This window comes from Brienomyrus brachyistius, chromosome 10 (assembly GCF_023856365.1).
Source record: "Brienomyrus brachyistius isolate T26 chromosome 10, BBRACH_0.4, whole genome shotgun sequence".
Lineage (NCBI taxonomy): Eukaryota > Metazoa > Chordata > Actinopteri > Osteoglossiformes > Mormyridae > Brienomyrus > Brienomyrus brachyistius.
In genome coordinates this window covers 6,327,635-6,341,265 of record NC_064542.1, presented here as the reverse complement: position 1 = coordinate 6,341,265, position 13,631 = coordinate 6,327,635, and the positions used below count along the sequence as shown (strand labels likewise).

At 43.4% G+C, this 13,631-nt stretch overlaps 1 long non-coding RNA gene across 1 annotated transcript in view; it reads right to left on the bottom strand.

Annotated features, from left to right (window-relative positions):
- Window positions 1-5,553: 5,553 nt before the first annotated feature.
- Window positions 5,554-13,631, bottom strand: part of LOC125751106 (uncharacterized) — a 29,744-nt gene continuing 21,666 nt past the window's right edge. The window contains exons 2-3 of the long non-coding RNA XR_007400519.1: window positions 6,207-6,262; window positions 5,554-6,009 (exon numbers count right to left, since the gene is read on the bottom strand). This is a non-coding gene — a long non-coding RNA (uncharacterized LOC125751106). The remainder of the gene's footprint in view (window positions 6,010-6,206; window positions 6,263-13,631) is intronic.

The window sequence follows — 13,631 nt, the reverse complement described above, 5'->3', positions numbered from 1 at the left end:
GACTTGGCAGGTCAGAGGATGTGCACGATGAGTAACAGCATATAACATTCCTTTTAGCTGAAATGTCCAGTGTTATTTATAGCGATTTTGTATAACCGATGAGAGTTTGTGGCGTTATCAGATTCTGGGGCTGAGACTGTGCAGTTTTTTCCTGCTCAACAGACATCATCATCCATACCAGATAATGCTGAAAAGGAATGGGTTAATCCCTAGCAGGTACCATCCAACATTAACACGAGGGAATATGTTAACTGATATTTAACCATCTTCATCAATATCAACCCTGTCATGTCATCTCTGGATTCAACATTTCACTATGTTGGTTAGCGCTGCAGAGCTCAAGTAATCATTTAATCAAAACTTTAATAGGTTCTCATAATAACTAAATCGGTAGTTTCTTAGCAAAATTTAATCTTCGTTACGGATACCATGAACTTGGGCTTTATTCAGCTGGCTTAAACACAAAATGCAATTTAAAAAAATTACTAAATGTGCTATCTAAAATCATAGCTATTATGTAAAACAGCTGAATTAAAGACGGGCAACGGCTATGGAAAATTCAGTGTGGAAAATTCTAAGCTCTGAACCTTTTAAGACAAATGATTATTTACTAATATATTACATGAATAAAAATCACCATGAGCCGGAGAAAAACAGTAACGGCAGAGACTTTCACATGACCATACATTTCCAGGACAACTGATGACCAGTTCTATGCTGATGGGTAACCCAAATTACCAAGGCTCAGAATCAGACTTGATTCAGTGGGATCATCGAAGATCTGGGGGGTGGGGCCATGGAGGAGGGTGCCACAACATGTGCTGCCTAAAATGATGTGAGGTTCGAACCAGGAGCGGATTTGCCATAAGGCAGGTGTAGGCAGCCACCTGGGCCCTGAAAACTAGGGGCCCCAGGAAGACAGAATTTCTAGTTACATTTAAGCATACAACATACAACATAATACGATCATTTAAATTATAGCAACATGTCTGTTATATGCATCTTTCTTGACAGTTTATGGGTTAAACGACGTCGCCCCCCGTCCAAGCTGTAATGGACTGTTCCTACTTTGAGATTTTCTGCTACATAGTTTTTTTTGTAACTCAGTTTTAAGCTACCGGTTGTTTCACTGCTAAGCAAGTCAGCACAGCGTAGCCTAACAGCAGAATTCAATGAAGGTACGCAAAAATTCAAGGTTAACCTTAGCCTCAGGAGTGGAGCATAGGCTGTCCTAGGCTGCAGAACAGGGTCACACAAAAGAGGGAATGGTTAAATGTCTTAAATTTGGCTAATTGATCCAATACTCTCTCCCCCTGATCTACGAATTTTACCAGCAGCACTCCTATCTCCACCCTAATCAGTAAGTTCTACCGCTAGCACCCTGCATTTTGATTAGCATATTGTTGATGTTTCAGCTCCAAAATTAGCTCAAATGGCCCACATAAGAGGCCCCCTACCCCTGTTAACCAGGGCCCCCAAAGTCCGCCTCTGGTTAGAGCAGCTGGCATGATAGTGGCTAGTGTAGGCCTGGTTCTACCCAAGAGATATCAGTCACTTTAGCCTAAGGATTACCTTTTTCCATTTAGCTACATAACCCAAAGGAACACTGATCTCACCTGTATTACCAGACTACACTGGCCAGGGGGGTGTTCCAAGTAGCAGGGTTTCTTGCTTAGACAGGTAATCTGTTGGATTTTTGGTGGTCTAGACTAAATGAACTTTATTTTTGTTCACTTAAATTTAGCCCAGACTACCTTAAATCTGAAATGCTATCTGGCTAAGCATCCTCAGAGGTTTTGTTTTGGAATGACCTGGAAGGACCTGGGTTAGTTCTGCTTCCTGAGAGAAGAGAAACCCACACCTTAAGGAGATATATCCTGAATGGCCATCAGGGCTCAGAAGATCATGGTGTCCTCAAGGTAAAGCCATGGGTGGAGCAGACAGCCAATCTAAAGCAGGTGTTTCCCAACTGTCAACCTGTGGTAAGTGTCCCACTCATCAACAGGAACCATGGATCTAACCAGAGGGCAGCTGTATGCTGAGAAATTGGAGGAATGTTTTTATGCAGTTGATTAGTCCAGGAAGGGGGCGGCATGGTGGTGCAGTGGTTATCACTGTTGCCTCACACCTCTGGGACCTGGGTTTGAGTCTCCACCTGGGTCACATGTGTGTGGAGTTTGCATGTTCTCCCCATGTCATCGTGGGGTTTCCTCCGGGTACTCCGGTTTCCCCCCACAGTCCAAAAACATGCTGAGGCTAATTGGAGTTGCTAAATTGCCCATAGGTGCGCATGTGTGAGTGACTGGTGTGTGAGTGTGCCCTGCAATGGGCTGGCCCCCCATCCTGGGTTGTTCTCTGCCTCGTGCCCATTGCTTCCGGGATAGGCTCCGGACCCCCCGCGACCCAGTAGGATAAGTGGTTTGGAAAATGGATGGATGGATGGATGGATGGATGGATGGATGGATGGACAGTCCAGGAAGTGGGATCTGCCCGCTACAGAGGTGACAGTAGGTGGCAGCAGGGCCTTTCCCACCGAAGGATCTCTTTTCAGGAACTAGTAATTTTCAGGAACTCAAGAACTTCTGTCAATTTCTCATCACAAAAACTAGGAATTGTAGTTCCTGGGAGACAGTTCATAGGCCTTTTTTCGTCCCTACTCGGAGGAAAGTACTTTTCATTTGACCAGGAACTGACCATTGGGTGGGGCTTATAGCAATAGACTTTGCTGACTGGTTGACCACAACCACCAGTACAACCTGTATTGAAACAGAGGTTATTATTTTTGTATCTCAAGTACATTAAATTCCTGTAATTTTTGTTCTTATCATATATGTCTTTAAGTCAAACATACACACTGGTGAAATAATAAAGAAAAAAATCAAAACAACTTGTTAATCCTCCGTTATTGTAGTAGTTGTGTCTTTTGCTCTGGTGCTACTGATTTAATATTTATAAAGTTTAAGTATCGGCCAAGATTGGCACAGCGATCCAGTTTCGATACCAATATGTTAACTGATATATCCTGCATCTCTAACCTATGACCTTTTTGCATCAGACCTGCATATTTAGTATAAAGGTTACAATTCCTGTTGTGCATTATGAAACAACATACGGAAGTGGCCAGTAGCTACAAAAGTTCCTGGCCCAGACAGCCCAAGTTCCAGAACTTTGATGGAAAAACACCTAGTGGTGCTGCTCTTGACCTAGAAGGTCTTCTACTGTGTCCCATAAGCCCAGCCTTAATGCACGTGGGCTTCAGGTGGGCTTGGAGCCAGAGAGAGAGGAGGGTGACTCAGCAGATCTCCTGTAGTCCTGGCTAGAGGGAGATATCCTTAATGGTTATTTACATGGCTATAGCCCCATTTATTGCTGTAATCTGCTTTGTGGGCTATGCAGCGTGTCGCAGGGCAGAGTGCCCTTATTACACAGGGATTGCCCCCGAGTGCTCATAAGAGAACAAGTGAAAATCTCATGTCTGTTTACTCCCTGCCATTGAGATACAGCCTCAGCCTTGGGACTGTCAGCCAAGCTGCTGATCTGGCTGCAGTGCAGGCTGGGTATTTGGGACAGTGCTGCCATATATAAAAATTCTTCAGCTGCACACTGAGGCATGACACGTCTCGGTAAAGGGAATGAAGGCCTACCCGGCGGTGCCATCAGAATGGGGGGGGAGGGGGGGGGACTGGAATCGCAGAAGGAATCTGTCAGGGCCGATTTAGAAAGTGGACTTTGGTTTGAGAAGAAATGTAATTTTCCAAAAGTGCGGACCATTGTGTTCAAACAGTGGCATTAAAGGGCACTTAAAATGAAAAAACAATGGAAGGGAGCTATGGGGCGGATAACGGCCGCTTGACCTTCTTGGGTGTCCTTTTAACGCTGCCTGAGTTTTCGGGAGTCAGAGATGAGCAGGAACCTTTGTCACCCTGCAGCCTTTCACCCTGCTATGCAGGGACTAGCCTTCACATCCCGTCCATCAACGGCTATCGACAGGTGACCACACACCAATGGACGGGCCTGGCCATGAATGCCGACATTAGCCAAGGCTTTCGCCGCTCTCTCCAATTGGCCGAAGTGTGAGCGTAGTCTCTTTGCACCTGCCCCTCACTTCCTATGCATTTCCTGAGATTGGCTGGCGTCCTCCTGGGCTGATTACCTCGAATTGGCAGCAGGGCAATTCTGAAGTGACCTTTCCAGCGTAAGACTGATTCCAAGCACCCGTGCCAGGGCTGCCTTGGCTCATCAGGGTGCCAACGCTCGGAACGGCTCTGGCCCCATGCCAGTGTTGTGCTTGGCCAGATGCAGCGAGTGCTCACGGCTGGCAGGACACCCTCATTTTTGAAAGTACTGGCGGATGGCTGGAAGGTTGTCACACTGAGGGGTAATGATTTAGGACCCAAATTAGGGTTTGCACTGTGCTCCGTTTGTTCCACCATGTTTATGGATCATTTACAACTGCCATTCCTCTTTCTACAGCGGTCGCCGTGCTCTACTACCTCCATTCTTTACTGAGTGACCATTAACTACTTCACCTGATACAAGTATGCCATCCAGAGCATGCTGGTTCCCTATCTACAAGCTTCAGAGCCAGAAGTGCCATGAGTCCCAAGAGTCCAGTACCATCACCAGCCATTCAAAGGTCCTGCTGACTTTGCACTAAACACAAAGAAATCCAGGTGGATCTGTTTTTCCACTAGACGAGGAGGAAACTTTGTACCTTCTTCTAATTTCCTCTCTTCCTCTAAAAGCCACAGCAAAGACTTCCAGTGTATTCCAGCACCCTGTCTCTTCCAGGGAGCCACGATGACCATTTGGACCCAACAATGTGATACCTTTTACATCAATCGTGTCTTTTTTCACAACCTCTGTGAACCCAGCTTACCAGAAGGGTCCACAAAGGTGAAAGATCTAAAAGTAGTGATGTATGTTCACTGTAGAAAAAGTGAGAGTAAACTGTCCCATTAAACCTTCAGCAAACAGCACCAGGTCATCATGTAAGCAAATGGCCAATGAAATAGAACCAAAATACGTGCTAAGACCTCTCTGCCTTACCCTACCCCGCTGAGCTCAAATCCCTGCTCATTCTGTTCATTGGAAAAAGATGCACATTGTTGTGGGTGATAAGTCTTTGTAAACTTGATTGGTTGATAGCATGCTGTCTAAAATTAGTTAAATCCTCCCCTAAAATTACTAAGCAACTTTGGTCTCTTGGAGCTAATCCATAGCAATGGGGCTACCTTGACTAACCTTTTAGCCAACTCTAACGGCTGCACTGCAGCCTGACCTCTAACCCTGACCAAAACTCACAGCCCTCCATCTGCAGAGCAAAGTTCGTCTAAGGAGACTTATCTTAATGAAGGAGGCTGATCTACATAAAGCCAGCAGAGCGTTTTGTTCCATGAGTCTGTGATGTTCCAGCCACCGTTTGCCTCTCTTTAGCTTAAAGGACATAAACATGAATTATGTAAATCCTCTGAAACTTCAGCTGTCTTTTTTTATTAACTTGCTTTCCTCCAAAAAACCAAGGAGCATGCATCCCAGCTGCCATGTAACAGTATTTCAGAAGTAAACAGTCTTTTTGGTAATCATATTAAAATAAATCTGGACAAGTGGTTTTGTCATTACTTGGATTTGTAAAGGCTGATTTCATCACAGAACCTCTTCGATATATTCCGGCAGAAAGAATCCTTTCCACCAAAGACCGAAAAAATAAATTATCAAATGTTTTTAATATATCCATTAACATATTAGTCTGTTCTCCTCTAAGTACGGCAATACGGCAATGTCACATTCAGTGGCAGGGGCCCTGGATTCTCTCAAGTCCTTGAATCTCCAGAATAGTTATGCTTTTCAGTTGTTCTTTGGGTTTCTGTCCCTACAGTCATGGTGGTAATTCAAGCTCAAGTCCAGTGCAGGGCAGAGGCTACTTTCCTGTTTCCGCTTCAAGTCCAATAGTCACATCTCGAAACGCTCTGTTCCATCGGATGAATCCAAAGGATGGAACAGCAGACACTGCAGCAAGCAGAGAAGTTAAAAATGCGCTATTTATGGCCACTTATTATTCTGATAATTAAGATTAAACGGTATGTAAGGCCCGTGATTGCTGAACTGTGTACAGCAGAGCTTGATCGAACTACTGTCAAATATTTTATATTGTAGTATGTGTGTGTGCACATCTAAGAGAGCACGAGAGGGAAAGGCGGACTCACCCAAAAGAAAACTACTTGACTACGCCACCTGGTGGATAACTGAGCAACAGGCCTCACTAAAAGAAAGGTAAATAGTTATTAAAAGTCGCACATATCAAGGTTAATTTTACACAAAAGAAAAAAGACAAATTGGGAAATATATGGATATATTTTAAAAATTGTAACACTTTATCAGACTGAGCACAAATATGTGGTAATAACTCAGTTACTACTGAAGTACAAATCATGAACATATATAGTTGCTACTTGAGAGAAACGATGCATCATGATTCCTTAATAATCAACGAACATGAGATCAGTATTTCACTTGTGGTATTCATTAATTGTTCCTTCAGTAGTTCACAGAGGTTTACAGAATTAACAGATATAGTAACGACTATAGTAACTGTTTGAGATAAAAGATGCGTCACAATTCATTAATAATGAATTAACATAGGATCAGTATGTTACTAAGACTTAGTTTGTGGTTAATTCATTTATAAGTATTATATAATACATAATATATTATCATAATATATTATATCTGCCTCAATTAAAGTGTTACCAAAAAATCTAGGAGATCTTTAAAGGAGATGAGATGATATCAACCCAATGTTTCTCAAACATTTAAAGATATGTAAATCAATTTGTTTGGCCACTTTATATCTCCTGGCCCCAGGTTGGGAGAAAATCGGAAACCCACAAAGCAACAACAAAGATGCTGCGATTATTTCAGTCCTAGTGATCAGACACCACAAAGGCTTGTGATTGTAGACCAGTTACAGTATCTGCCATCTAAAATACACAAATATTGGGGAAGATGAGAAAAGCAGAAATGAAAACAAGAGATGAGGCAATTATGTAGAGGCATGAAAATGAATTGCTGTTCTTTCGAAATCCGTGCTGGCCTCCCTCTTCGCCTGAAAACCAATTAGCTAAATCTCTGCCGTGAGACCGGAAGATCTCCCCATTCCCGATTCACTGCTGTGATGCCTACAGCTAACATTTCTAAACACATCTGCTCACCTCTGGCTCTGTCACCCTTATGATTATTGTGATTAGTAACAGCCATATCCCATCATCAGGCTACAGATGAAAGACAGTATTTTACACTAACACACTATTCACATCCAGATATCTACCAAATTCACAGGCCTGTACAGTGCAGTCTCTGTGCTTTTTGGAGACCTCCCTCTCTGTGGTTTTTGGAGACCTCCATCTCTGTGCTTTTTGAGGACCCCCCTCTCTGTACTTTTTGGAGACCTCCCTCTCTGTGGTTTTTGAAAATCCCCATCTCTGTGCTTTTTGAATACCCCCATCTCTGTACTTTTTGAAGACCTCCCTCTCTGTGCTTTTTGGAGACCTCCCTCTCTGTGCTTTTTGGAGACCTCCATCTCTGTGTGTGAGGGTATCAGCTTTTTATTGACTGTGGAGCTCCTTAGGCCATACTTGGGATATCTTCTGCGTTAGCATGCTGTAACATTGACCATGGAGGAGAGTTTGTGGGCCAACGTGCTATGTTCAAGTCTCTGGCATGAATACCTCTACACCACAAAGGGTGGTTTCAAAAGACCATCCCTATATTTACCACACACTTCCAAGCCCATCTTCCAGGACTTTCGTGGTTGCTTCCACAACAGGAGATCTAGGGGGAGCTACAAAATAAGCATGGAGAGTTATAAAGAAGGGTTTCAACTGGCCCCCCAGCAAGATTTCCTCCAGGCTTACAAATGTCTGAACATGTTTGCAGTACAATGCCTGGTCAGTAGTGGGCGCCATGTGATCCTCTGCCCAGAACAAAAGAGGTATCTTACCATGCTGCTGGGCAGAGACAATCATCATCTCGCCAAAAGGTAAAAAATATTTTTTTTTCTTTTCAGAAAATTATCGGCTGAGACTGGGGGTCCATGAACATTACACACACTGGACTGATTCCAGGTTTATGCCAGTGGCTCCTGCAGCTACTGACACAGGGAACAGTGAAGCAAACCCAGCGGATGCCTGAAGTTTGCAGGAAGCTGTTGTTACACCACTGGGCAGTAAGTCACTGGATTGCAGTGGTGAAGTCTTCTTACTGTTCCCCTCACTACCTATTCAGCAGCCTCTCCAGAGAACAAAGATGCAGCAGTAACTGATAAACCACATCAAACTGTAACTGAAATGAACCACAAAATTCGAATGATTAGAAACACATTTGCTTACCTATAAAACACTCTTAGAAAAAGCCCTTTCCTTTGATCTGCAGCCTTTCTTTGAAGCTTACTCTGTGAATTTGCCATCACACGTTATAAAAATTTTTTTTTTTTTACCAAAACTGACTATTACTAGCGTGTTGCTCATTTTGGGTCTGGTTATGAGTCAGAGAAAGACAGAATAAGAGGCTCTGGTAAATTGATCGGTTGCTGGCATTTGATCGCGAGCCCGACACCAGCGAGCACTTCAGGTAATGAAACCTAGACAGGCCAGTTAAGGGTGTCGTTATTAGGCTTTAAATAGGGTCGACCGAGCGACGGGGGCAGTACGAAGCACTCTGCCCTTGAGGAATGGCATCCACGGGGTGTTCAAGAATCGGGCTGCATTTGCTGTACTTCGTTGAGTTTGGGGTATTCACGTCTCGCTGTAACTTTTCTTAAAGGGACCCTGCCTGCATTTTGCGTCGTGCTGCTTGAATAGTGCTTTTGTTCTGGCGCCCGCCCCGCCCCAAGGGCATACATTCACCTCCCAACTGGACGCAAATTTTTATAAGTGTCAGTGACAAAGAAGCACATTCGCACGTGGGCAGTGTTTATTAGCGAGGACTAGAGTTTCTTCACCGTAAAATAATTATTTTTACAAAATAATAATAAAAAAAAAAATAGAATAACAGTTTAGAGACTAATTCTATGTACATAAAATATGCTATGTGATGAAGTTTTATAATACTGCAATATAAGGGTATAACTTTTGGTTGGAATTGGGGGGAGGGGTGTTAAAATCTTCACCTATTTAAGGGGGTCCAGGAGGTTGTATTGGCTGGTTTTGATTACAAGCCCCCCCCCGCCCTCCATAATTTATGCCAATGCTGCAATCCCTCTGTAAGTGGCTAAATGACTAAAATCCATCTGTAAAAAACTCACAAGAGTCTTCCTGATATTCTGACCCACCCCCACTTTTTTGCATATGGTCAAAGGGTATCTTCATAATAACAATCAATACTTCATTGATCTCCATGGGGAAATTGATCGCTTCTTACCTCCCCCAGCTCGATATCTGTAGGTGAGAGCAAGCTGGCCGCGAAGGGCAGCCACTCAAAGCAACGCCCAGGGGGCTGGGGGACGCTGAGGGTCTTGCTCAAGGACCCACAGATGTGCCAAGGCTGGGCTTCAACAGGCGACCTTCCGATCACAGGCAGAGAGGCTCAGCGCTGAGCCACACGCTGCCCACATAAGCACTGAATCAAGCATATGTGTCCTATTGATAAGATATTGTGTTTATTTAAGATGCCACCAGACCTGATAGGGTTTGCAATAAAATATAGGAGGTTTAATGAAATAAAACACACGAATAAAATCAGCTGAGTTTCTGCCTTCTTCCTTTTCAAAGCCGCCTTAGTTATCTACAATTCAGGGCAATATTCATCATTTAACAGATACCCAGCAATCATTACCGAACAGAATGATGAAATTAAATGACAGGCCCCTATTTGAATTTATTAGTTATTTATCATAAACTATTTTCTCAGTGAGTAAACACTGATAAACGGTCTATGTGGGACATGACGTATACATGCTGTATGCTTAATCCTTGGTATTAAATACCGATGACTGAGTGGTAAAACGGTATTTATCATTTCTGTGGTTTTAGAAGATTAAAAATATGTGATATATAGATTCTTACTTAAGCAAACAGGAATATTCATATGCGCGTACAGATACTGACAGGATGGGGGATAACACACGGAGAGTGTGAGAATCACATAAATGATTAAAACATTACGCCAGACTGAATGCAGTAAATCACGAATATAGGCACAGCTAAAAGTTACCATTAAGCCCAACACCCAGCATGGTATCAAACCAGTATGATACCCGACCCATTACACCATCTAGCTATTTGATGGTTATGAGAACACAATGTGCTACAAGTATTTTCCATCCCGAGAAAGACTAATAAGCTAGATACCTCTAATACCTCCAAAAAATACCGTCTTACTACTCAGTTGCTGGGTTACATAGCTATATAGCTTTTGTATTCCACTGGAAAAGGCAGATTGCTGTTTCCTACAGCATAGCTGTTAACCTCCCCCACAATGAGCCGAGGCTTCATTAAAAACTTAAAGAGACACAGCCTTGTTCCCGTAAGGGACGGCTGAGACTGCTCACGTGGGCGATCGCTGTGGCCTTATACGTTTCTGATGTCATATGAATTACAGTTTTGAGTCATTTATTAGCTGAATTTGTCATGGGAATTATGTCGCATTTTCAATTTGATTTATTGTCTTTGTTTTCTATTCGTAATACTGCAAGCTGCTTCAAATACGCCATTTCATCTTGATATAATAATTTATTTTACTAACTTGGACCCCAGCCTGAAAACCTAAATACGCAGCTTTCAAATGATCCGCATGTCATCCTTCCAATAATGGCTACGTAGTGCGCGATTTGCAAAAAAAAAAAATTAAATACATTGATGAATCTGTTTGCAGAAGATATAATTTCTTAAACCAGTTTAAGTTCTCTTTTTGGATCTTGAATTTGCAGCATCGTTCAGTAAGTCCCTTGTGCCTTTTCCGAATCTGGGTCGAAGCCGTACATGAAGCATGTGAATAGCTATAGCGTAAACTGTTTATCTGTTAGTGCATCATGCAGCGGAGCACGTCACCGCAGATTTCAGCTACTTCCTTGGCATTTTTGGGATCAGAAGACAAAAGTAGAGTAAAATGAATTACAAGAAGTAGAACTTTTCCAGCAAGTATGTCATGGACTGGGATGGTCTTTTTAAACCTTTATCTTGACATCTTATCTGAAATGTACTGAGAAAAGCTTTTAAGTAGATTCCTTTGATTCTCTTTTTAGATCTCCCTAAACATAAAACCTTCTTTAAAATATCCAGATTCAGACCACTGTGAACACATTTGTGCCATTCTTCTTTTTAAAAACCCACTTGTACCATTTATACACCATCAGAAAAGACTACCAATTTGTACCTTTGCTTGTCACTCCCTGTTTTTTTTTCTGATAGTGTAAGTCAATGAACATAGATTTTTAAATTGGTACAAATATAACAAAATGTATATAATCTCGCGATATGGAAAATGTGACTATAGTGTTTATCAGGTAAATCTGTCTTGATATTAAGGTGTCATAAGAATTTAAATTATTATTTAAAGAGTAAATCATATGTATACACAATATACAGACAACTAATGAACAGCACAGATTGTCGTCTAGGTAAATATGAAAAGGTTCACAGTCAGAGAGCTTGATGTACAGTAATACGAGATCAAGCAGAATTTGGGAATCGATCAGAATGTGAGAAGCTGGCTTTTCTCAGGCTGCAAAAGTGTTTATTTTAACTAAACTGCTCCTAAACCCAAACCTGCTCCTCTCTCAAGAAGCTCATTCCTTCTATTTGGCAGAGACCTGTGGTCGTTAAATCTGCCCAGAGGTACAGCGCAGTAATCGCTCGCTCGCTCGCTCGCCCACTCCCCTCTCCCTCTCTCTGCCCTGACCTGATAAGCACAGAGTCTGTCAAATGGACGGAGCTCCCCGGGGGAGGATCTCAGGAACGACGAAAGCACCGTTATTGAGACTGACTGGCCAGGCAAGTCAGTGAATCATGTCGGCACCCTGCTCCATGATCCAGGCATCTTGATCTCAAGCATTGTTACAAATAGGGTTCTTCCCTACAACACTGCAGGATGTCAAGTGATGCAAGATTCGTGATGCCTGACTGGCCAGACACTTGACTGAAGGGGCCTACTAGTTCAGCCACGCCAGGCACAAAGCACTCACAGTGTAAATATAAATCAATAATAAAGAGATAATCGAGAACTGCAAGTACGACGTGCCAGATGTAGTCATCCTCCTGAGGCTGTTTCAGATAAATGTCAACATATGTATATTTGTTCAAAAATGAACAGGCAAGGATAAAGCACGAGAAAGTGAATATATCAAAGAGAAAAAGGACAGACATTGATCCTAACAGAGGAAAGCTGGAGTCTAAACATGTCAAAAAGTAGTGCCAGAAATTCTGCAAGACGTCTGTGACACTGTGGAAGTTCCAGGATGGTCAGGAAGAATCTCTCAGATAAAGCCTGCTAGCATGGAGCACAGAAATAAGGTGAGGGTGAGGGTGAGGGTGAGGGTTAGGCACTGACAGAGGACCTTGTGGCTTCCTCATGCCTGACCTTCTCACAGAAGGGCCCTTGAAACCGTAATTTGTGCCTCTGCACCTTTAGGATGCTGTCCATTCGATCAGGAGACAGTGACATGAAGATTTATTAAAATATCTGTATTTATTTTCATTTGTATTTAAGGTCCATGACATGGGTCTCCCAAGAATATCTTCTTGAGGAGGAAAAAGTCATATGATTGCTGCCAAATATGTGGACCAACAAACAAACAAACAAATAAACAAAATGTAATAATGTCAGCGGTCACTTGGATTGCCGCAGGAGGCTTTCTGGGAAGGACCAGCCAGGGTTTGCCGCTGAAGAGTTGGTTTAATGACCCAGGGAGGAAAGCGTGACCAAGACTGGGAGGGGGGTGGCGGGGGCAGGGGTTATTAATAACTCAACGGTGAGGGAAAGGACTGAATTACAGCGGCGATAAGCCGCAAGTCACACGCATGCGTTTGGACCGCGGTATTGCAGGGACACAAATTGGTACCAGCTGTCCCACCTCCAAATATGTCACTGTGGGAGGACAAAAGTGTCCAAATATGAGGAATTAATCATCTGCTTATAAAATCTGGCCACTTCAGAAACCTCAGGCACTTAGTGTATGTATTTCCATTTTAATGTGGTGGCACCGCCCGCCCCCCCCCCTTACTCCCAAAGCACATTTTTACCAGGCCTCAGCTCCAGGCTGGAGAAGTCCCTTGAGGAAGCCATACTTTTTATTTCACCACAGTACACACAGAGAAAGCTCCAGGGCCTCTATCTGGAATTCAAGGGCCACAGGTAGGAACGACAAGGGCCGAAGGTTGGAACGCTGGAGGCCGCAGGTGGGAACACCGGGGGCCACATATAGGAATGCCAGTGGCTGCTGGTGGGAATGCCAGGGGCCACAGGTGGGAATGCTAGTGGCCGCATTTGGGAACACAGGGGACCACATATAGGGAATGCTAGGGGCCACATTTGGGAACACCGGGGATGACAGATGGGGAATGCTAGGGGCCACATTTGGGAGTGCTGGTGACTGCAGGTGAGAATGCCAGAGGGCATATTTGGGAATGCTGGGGGCC